Source organism: Stenella coeruleoalba, assembly GCF_951394435.1.
Source record: "Stenella coeruleoalba genome assembly, chromosome: 7".
NCBI lineage: Eukaryota > Metazoa > Chordata > Mammalia > Artiodactyla > Delphinidae > Stenella > Stenella coeruleoalba.
In genome coordinates this window covers 51400469-51409479 of record NC_137153.1, presented here as the reverse complement: position 1 = coordinate 51409479, position 9011 = coordinate 51400469, and the positions used below count along the sequence as shown (strand labels likewise).

Below are 9011 nucleotides of genomic sequence, written 5' to 3'. Positions count from 1 at the left end.
GCCAATCATCTACTTGGTCAAGAGGGTATGAGCTATGGTCGACTTGGTTTCAATCTTTTCCCAGAGAACTTCCTCCTTCCTTTTTGTGGGTAATGGGAATTAGAGATCACAATCTGGGTTCTAGGGTTGCTCATTGCGCCTCACTTTCCACTGCTTCCAGGTCTTCTTTAAAACAAAAGAGATGAACTAATTTTACATTAATATTTCTAATTCAATTTTGAGATGTAGGGTTTTTATTTCTAGGACTTTTGTCTCTCAAACTGAAAATCCTTATTCTCACCAACATTAAAACAATTACTTACTCAACTTATCCAAGTACCTATAATGGTTTAAAAATAGAAAAACTAATAGTAGTACTAAAATTAAGCCTACAGAATATAGTTAAAAATCTCCATTTTCCTAGTTAGGAATAAGAAGTTAGCATTAGTTTCTCACATACACACACACACACACACAGATGCATCTTAATTTCCTTTTCTGTGTTCTCTTCATATCTCTTGTCAATTTTTGTATTAAGAACTTGATCATTTTCTTCTCAATTATGAGTGCTTGAAATAATAAGGATATCAAAACTCTAAGTTGCAAACATTCTTCTAAGTTTGTCATTAATCTTTTTTTTTTTTTGAAGTGAACATAACCTCAAGATTTTATTGTCTTCATAGTAAAACAAGAGGTGAAACTTAGAATTGGATCACTTGGCCCTCTATTTTCTTATCTCCTCCCAGTTCAAAATGCTTACATCTCTCTTAGATCTGCAGCTGGGCTCAACACATTCAAGCCTGAGCACAATATTCTTTATAGTTTTAGCCTTTTTCTGGAAAACTGGCTTAGTCCGCCTACCATAATAATTCAGCTTCCTGTCAAATCCTCCTTCCCTGGGCATATAGAAAATCCTTACCTTTTTGTGTACGGTGCCACTTTGTGGGGTTGGTGCTTGCCATATGTCTTACAGAAAGTCCAGCGAGTTTTAGGAACATTTACCATGTTGGTTGGGACACTATCATCATGGAAAGAAAGCTCATCTACTTTTTCACTCTGTATATAGTGTTTCATTATGCAAATTTTTTAGTTTTTAATTTTGATGTAGTTAAATTTGTCAAGTCGTTCCTCTGTTGCTTCTAGATTTTGAATCAGAGGAAAATTATATCTGCCCTTGCCTTATAAAGGAATGCATTCATGTTTTTTCCTCCTATGTAGTTTCTTATTCTGATCCACTTAATATTCATACAGGTGTACAGTGTGAAGAACAGACTCAGTTTTATCTTTTTCCATATGGCTCCTCAGTCGGCACAGCACTGTTTTATTAAAATCTATTTTAGACCTTTACTTCTGGATGGAATGGACTGGCTTGTGTCTTGATAAGACAAAAACAGTAGAATAAAAGTGATAATAATATATGGAGACGCAAGAGGAAGGAGATATGGGGATATAGGTATATGTACAGCTGATTCACTTTGTTATACAGCAGAAACTAACAAACCATTGTAAAGCAATTACACTCCAATAAAGATGTTTAAAAAAATAATATACAAAATGAATTGTTTACTGGTATTGCTGAGCTTTCATGTCCTTCAGGACTTGAGGGCCCCAGTTACTGGAGAGCACGGAAATGCATTGAAATGAACCAAATATTTGCTGTTGTCCTTATCTTCAAGGAGTTTGATGTATAAGTGCCCAAGGCTGAGAGGCTGAGAAGCCAAGCATAAAGCAGAATAAGAGACTGAGATGATCTTGAGTTCACAATTTAATGAATTTTGACAAATGTATCCTGTCTTGTAACTAACACTCAAACAAGATATAGAATATTTCATCACGCTAGAAACTTCCTTTGTGCTTCTTTCCAGCCAGTACTCTGCAGAAGCAACTACTGTTATGATTTCTTTCACCATAGATTAGTTTTGCCTGTTCTTGAACTTCTTCTAATGGAGTCCTAGGACATATACTCATTTATGTCTTTCTTATTTTATTAAACATAGTGTTTTTGCTATTCATCCATGGTGTTTTGTATCAGTATCTGTTTGGGTTTTAGATTGGCTAGTTTACTTTTGAGGTATGTAGCTCTATTCTAAACTATAATCCAGTTACTTGGGTCATTGGATACCTTGTATCCCTGCCTTACTTATTTACCTTCCCTCTGGGGTTAGATTTTTCTGTTCTTTGTACCCCCACTGAATCTTATATATACTTCTCCTGTGACACCTATACTCTTTGTAGGCAGAGACTTAGCACAGTTTGATGACAGAGTAGGTAGCCAGCATATGAAAGACTTGACCAGGATTCTGCTTTTAATGGACCAATCACGTACAACTGTAGCACTGCCACTCCACAGTTTGTCGCCTTTGAGCCAACTGTCTTCCCTTGCCTTGGACAAACCCTCAAATTTGTTGTCTTGGCTTGATCTTTTAGTTAATTAGCCAATATTGTAAGTGGCAAGCTAAGCACTGAGTCAGGTAAATAAAAATGCAGACTGACTAGCATACTACCTGGCATGCATTAGTTGCTCAGTCAAGTGGAGAGAAAGTAGAGGGAACTCAAGCTCAGTACTTTTTGGGCCAATCATTGAAGCTGCAGAGTTCCCACTGTGTCCTGTAGCTGAGCCTGGTCAAACTATAAAACTATTCTTACTGTGTCATAAGTACAGCAGATACATTTTCCTTTACTTGTGTTTCTCGCGTACACATTTTTTCATGCTATTTGTATATTCTATCTACATCAGAGAGGAAGTACCTTGTATAAGGACCTATGTTGTCAGTACTTTCACTTGCCGTAGGACCGAGCTACAGTTTCATACACACAGAACATTCAAACATGTAGAGAAAGAGATGGTAATGAGTACAGAATGGAGAAATGAATAGATCCAATCCCTGAGGTGCTTGATAACATACAATGTCACATAGAAGTTTATAAAAACCACCACTCTAAATAGCACAGCCAAAGGAACAAGGAAATAAAAATCAAAGAGAACATCTGGACCAAAAGTGAGAGGAAGCAACAGAAGAGAAACTTAGCCATAAGAATGTTGTATAACTGAATTGCCAAACTCAAGGGAAAGGTTTAGAAAAATATGATAGGCTCCACTTACAGGGAACTCGGTTTTCTTAGCAAATGGATTCGGTAATTGGAATTTTTGTTCCTTCTTTTCCTCTGGGACTGTGTGGATGAGAGTTCATTAATGTGGTAAGATTGTGCAGTATCTTTGAAAATGGTAACTTGTTAATAAAGACCCAAATTGCACTATATCTGTGTAATTTGGGTGATGATATGGGAATGGGTAAAGAAGACCCAAACCTACCAGATCTGTTCCCTCTCAGATTTCAGGGCCCAGACTTAAGATTATATAACTGGAGAAGAAATAAAATGGAGGAAGACAAATGCCACAGATTTATAACAGATGATTGGAAGCCTATTTGTATAGCTTTGTGCATAAACCTTACCTGTTAGGCTACCTGTTAACAACTTTCAAATTTGCATACTGAAGATGAGTTCTGCAGTCTCTGAGTCTCCAACCACTTCATTATTTTTTCTTCTCTCACATGTTTTCATGAGTTGTTCAAGGAAATTGCTGAGTAATAAACCATCCCAAACTTAGTAGTGTAAAACCACTGTTTTGTAATGCTTATAAATTCGGTGGGTCAGACATTCAGACAAGACACTGCAGGGATGGCTTGTCGATGTTCTATGATATATATCAAGCTTCATATTGCTGGGGGTGAGTGGAACAGTGTGGGACAAATATCTGGAGGCTCTGTTCCTCACATATCCGATGTCTGGGCTGGGGTGACTCAAAGCTGGGCTCATCTGGGACCGTCTCTAGAGCCCCTCTCAGCATTGTGGCTGTGTTCTGAGTTGGATAGTGTTGAGACCAAGCATTCCAAGAGAGCCAAGCAGAAGTTCTCTGGTCTTATAGCCCAACCCCACAAGTCTCATGAATTCACTTCTCCCATACTTTATCTTCAGAGCAGCCCTAAGGACCCCATGATTCTAGGGGAGGGAGAGGACATAGAATACACCTCTAGATGGGAGAGGTGTCAAAGAATTTGCATCCATTAAAAAAAAATGGCCACCACATCTGTACATTAAAAAACAAACAAAAGATGGTATTTTTTGTCAAGTAACACTTTCCAGACTTGCTCAGGAGAAAGCTTATGCGTTTGTTTCTGGCCCTTTGGCTATTAATAGCAATAAGCCCTGGCTAATAGGGCTCTAGGTTAGATTCTGCCAATGAGACATTTGCATGATATTTGGAAGTGGGGAAAGAGGTCACTTTTGTTAGCAGGCAACAGTGGGCACATGGCAGATCTCTGCTTCAGTGCGACAGTCAGCTGAGTTCATTAGTGGCAATTTCCCTAACCGTCTACAGTATCCTAATTTCCTAAAACCCAGCAGTCTTTTCCTCTATCTTTTCCCCGCAGCCTTTCTATCAGGTCTGTAAGCACTAACTCCCTGTATTAAGTTCCTTTTTTGAAATGCCTGGAGAAATTCCCCTATTTTTACAACTGACTCTTTTTCATGATAAAATTTATTTACATACTTATATTTAATTGGATCAGGGAATTTTTTCGCAGGTATCAGTTTCTAGTGGTCATGCATATTCCATTTGGGGATTGACAAAAATTATCTTTATTATATGGTAATAGCTCATTTTATTTACTCAGTTAATTTATGTTGAAGGTCTTCAAATAATTTAAATAGGAAAATAATTTTTGCAATCTAGTTATTAATTTGAGCCTGAGATAATTTTTAGTAAGAAAATATTCTGACAAAACTCCACTTTGGGATAAAATGCCATGAATACAAAGGAAACCTAAATAATAAACCCCTAAGGGATATGATCTATATGGAATAAACTAGACTAGTACTCATAGAATTGATATTTTAAAAGACATTTGGGATAGTAAAGAAGAAAATGTGTTGTAATTTAGCTTATTTTGTCCATTTTTCGAGTTCTGTCCCCGTTGAATTTTTATCAGAATGTATATCTATATTACACTTAGAGGCAAGCATATCTATGCAACTTCTCATCTATGTCTATGGAACAGAAAGTGGTAATGAGATGTCTTATGTATATATATATTGAATGTGATATAATATACAAGGACACTACTAATTCTGTGGAAGTCAAAGGTAGAAACAACATTGTCTTTACTCCTCAAGATCATATTATTCCTTTAATTACAAAGAAAATAAGAACAGGTTTTAAAAAGGTTATAGTCAAGCTTGAATTTAACAAAGTTGGGTAGTGCAAAAAATAATTTGGGGAAAAATTTCCATGACTTCTGAATACTTGAAGGAAATTAGAAAAAGCAATACATTATTCTGTATCCTCTTTATATCTAGATGGTCAGAGGGTCAGACTGTTAAAAAAGAAAAAAAAAAATTTTTAACTTGGGGTTTGCCAGGCAAATACCCTTTGTTAGTTGAGATAGTTTTAGCTAAATTTAGGAATCCAACTTTGATAAATATTATGTCTTTTCACTTTGCACTAAACCCTTTGCCCTTTGATGTCAGCTTATTGACAAATCTGCACCCAGTGCCTAGAGAGAGAGAAAGAGAGAGTGTGCATGTGTGTGTGCAGCAGTGCATGTCCATGAGTGATACCTGTTAGTGTGTTGACTGTGCTGCATCACCCGGCTTCACTGGTGAGAACACAGGGTTGATTATTGGATTGTGAGTCACCTGTACCACTTGGAAGCTCTTTGCTCCTTGACCACATCATAATCCTTACTATACTAATCAAGGTTTTTGATCACTGAGGGAATTGAACAAAGATTGTTAAAGGATGGGAAAATTCTACATTGCTCAAAAACAAATTCTGAATTCATGCATGTGGAATGATAGTTGCCTTATAGGACAGTATTATCAAATGTAATTTCCTGGAGCAATATGTCTGTATCTGATGATATTCTGTCATACATTCTGGGTAAAATATGATTTACATGCATCTATGGAGGCTTCAAGGAACTTGGATAGAGATTTATAAAGAGAGACATATAATTTAAGCCAATGAACATAATAAAGAGTTATAGGGGTCCTGATAAGTCTCTATAAAGTAGATTGGGGGCACAAAGCAAGGACTACTGTGGCTGTAGATTCAGGAAAGTATTAGGCAGAGAAAAGAATACAAAATATACTGTGAAAATCAATAAGCTTTCAGGGTGATATAGGGGAAAAGGGAACTGTCCTTGGAGGGAACAACATTCGTAAGGATGCAGGGCCGTTTGGAAAAACTAGCAGCTTGTTTCACGTTGAATATATAGAGCAAGCAGGTTCTGGGAGAAGAAACTCCAGTGAAAAGAAGGAACCCAGAAAAAGGGCCAGATGTGGAGCAGCTGTCTGCTTGTCTCAGAGTTTCACTTTGTATAGAAAGGGGAGTCAAAAAGGATTTGAATCATCATCATATTGCAATGTCGTGTTTTAGCTAAGATCACTCTGGCAGCATTATGGAGAATGTGTTAGAAGTTTATTGAGGGACAACTTGAGAAAACTTTAATGTAGCTTACATAAATGAGGTAAAAAAAAGTCGGGCTTCCCTGGTGGCGCAGTGGTTGAGAGTCCACCTGCCAATGCAGGGGACACGGGTTCATGCCCCGGTCCGGGAAGATCCCACATGCCGCAGAGCGGCTAGGGCCGTGAGCCATGGCCACTGAGCCTGCACATCCGGAGCCTGTGCTCCGCAACGGGAGAGGCCACAACAGTGAGAGGCCCGAGTACCACAAAAAAAAAAAGTCTTCTTAAAAGCTGAATGTGGGTGGGGCTACCTTCAGGACTCCTCTAACACTTTTCACCTTTCATTGTATGTGTGTTTTGTGGAGGGAGGGGTATGTGTCCACAGAGAAACTGCATCCAGCATAGTGCAATATCTGTAGCTATTTCTCTCTAAATGTAAGTTCATAATTCAGACCTTACATCTGCCTCCTACTACATAGGGTAAACTAGTGTGATGAGAACAGAGAGGAAGTAGGAAAAGGAAGTATTTAAAACTAAAGCCAAGGCTGGGATAGTTAAACATGAGTTACACAAGCACAACGATGCCCAATTTTGACCATTTCTCAAAGACAGAAAAGGGGTAGATAGAATGTTGGTGGATGAAAGGTTACCAAAAGACTCTATGTACAAAGAGATCAATAAATGAAGTAGGATCAGAGAAAAATCCACAGCTAAGAAAGGAGCCCAGTGTAAGGATGCTTGCTGAGGTAGGTCAATCTAACTTAATTGGTGATGCCTTGAAGAAAGATAGTTTTTAAACAATCATCAGGAAAGACAGGAGATTTTTTTAAAAAGGGATAATTAGAAATATATTATGCTTCCCAACCTAAGTGTCCATCGACAGATGAATGGATAAAGAAGATGTGGCACATACATACAATGTAATATTACTCAGCCATAAAGATAAACGAAATTGGGTTACTTGTAGTGAGGTGGATGGACCTAGAGTCTGCCATACAGAGTGAAGTAAGTCAGAAAGAGAAAAACAAATACCATATGCTAACACATATATATGGAATCTAAAAAAAAAGGTTCTGAAGAACCTAGGGGGAGGATGGGAATAAAGACACAGACATAGAGAATGGACTTGAGGACACAGGGAGGGGAAAGGGTAAGCTGGGACAAAGTGAGAGAGTGGCATGGACATATATACACTATGAAATGTAAAATAGATAGCTAGTGGGAAGCAGCCACACAGCACAGGGAGATCAGCTCAGTGCTTTGTGACTACATAAAGGGCTGGGATAGAGAGGGTGGGAGAGAGGGAGATGCAAGAGCAAGGAGATATGGGGATATATGTATATGTATAGCTGTTTCACTTTGTTATAAAGCAGAAACTAACACACCATTGTAAAGGAATTATACTCCAATAAAGATGTTAAATTAATTAATTAAAAGAAAAGACCTAAGAAAAGGGAAATCAGCCAACTCTAACCTCCTCTAGTCTTCTTGTCTCATATAAGGGGAGGGAGAAGGCTGAGGAACATTTCTGAAGGCCACAGCCCAGGGACTCAGGCCCACTAAAAAACTGACGTTTAATCATAAAATTATAAAACACCTCCCCCCACCCACATCCAATCACTAGACCAGCAGGGCTCCACTACAATTACAGTGGCATACAACCGAGAGCTGCAAGACACAGATTCTGTTTAAGAAGTGTTTAGGGAGACATAAAAACAACATGAGAAAGAAAAAAATAAGGAAACCAGAAGAAATGAAGCCTCTGGCACCTACAGCTGCAGAAGATATTAAACGTAGCACAGCTCATACTAAAAGCCTAATTATCTCAGTTTCTTTACCCAATATATCATGTCCAACTTTCAGCAAAAAAGGAAATGGCATCCTAGAAAGCAAGGAAAAACATAGTCTGAAGAGACAAAGGAAGCATAAGAGACTCAGGCATAACATAGCTTTTGGAATTATCAGGGAGTTTAAAATAACTATGATTAATACATTAAGTGCTCTCAAGGAAAATGAAACAACATGTAAGAACGGATGGGTAATGTAAACAGAGCAATGGAAACCTTAAAAGGAATCAGTGAGCTTGAAGATATGTCATCTCCAAAAAGAAGTGCAAAGAGAATGATTTTTTTTAATGGAATATCAAGGAACTGTGAAACAAATACAAAAGGTAGAACAAATGTGAAGTGGAAATACTAGAAGAAGAAGAAAGAGAAAAAGGAACAGAAGATATATTTGAAGTAATAATGGCTGAGAAATTCTCAAAATTAATGACAGACACCAAACCACAGATCCAGAGAAGCTCAGAGAATACCAAGGAGAATAAATACCCAAAAAATCTATATCAAACTACAGAAAGCCAAAGACAGAGAGAAAAAATTTTTTAAAGAAACCTGATCTGTAGAAGATCAAAAATAAAAATTACATTGGACTTCTCTTCAGAATACATGCAAGCAAGAAGAGAATGGAGTGAAATATTTAAAGTATTGCAGGAAAAGCCATCAACCTAGAATTCTGTATCCAGTGAAATTATCACTGGATATACAAAGAACACATAAAAATCA

General features: G+C 37.6%; 1 pseudogene across 1 annotated transcript; it reads right to left on the bottom strand.

The window, feature by feature from the left end:
• Nucleotides 1-680: 680 nt before the first annotated feature.
• On the bottom strand, nucleotides 681-1403 carry LOC307189160 (ribosomal protein eL42-like; annotated as a pseudogene). Its single transcript has one exon. The product of its transcript is annotated as a ribosomal protein eL42-like (transcript).
• Nucleotides 1404-9011: the final 7608 nt, after the last annotated feature.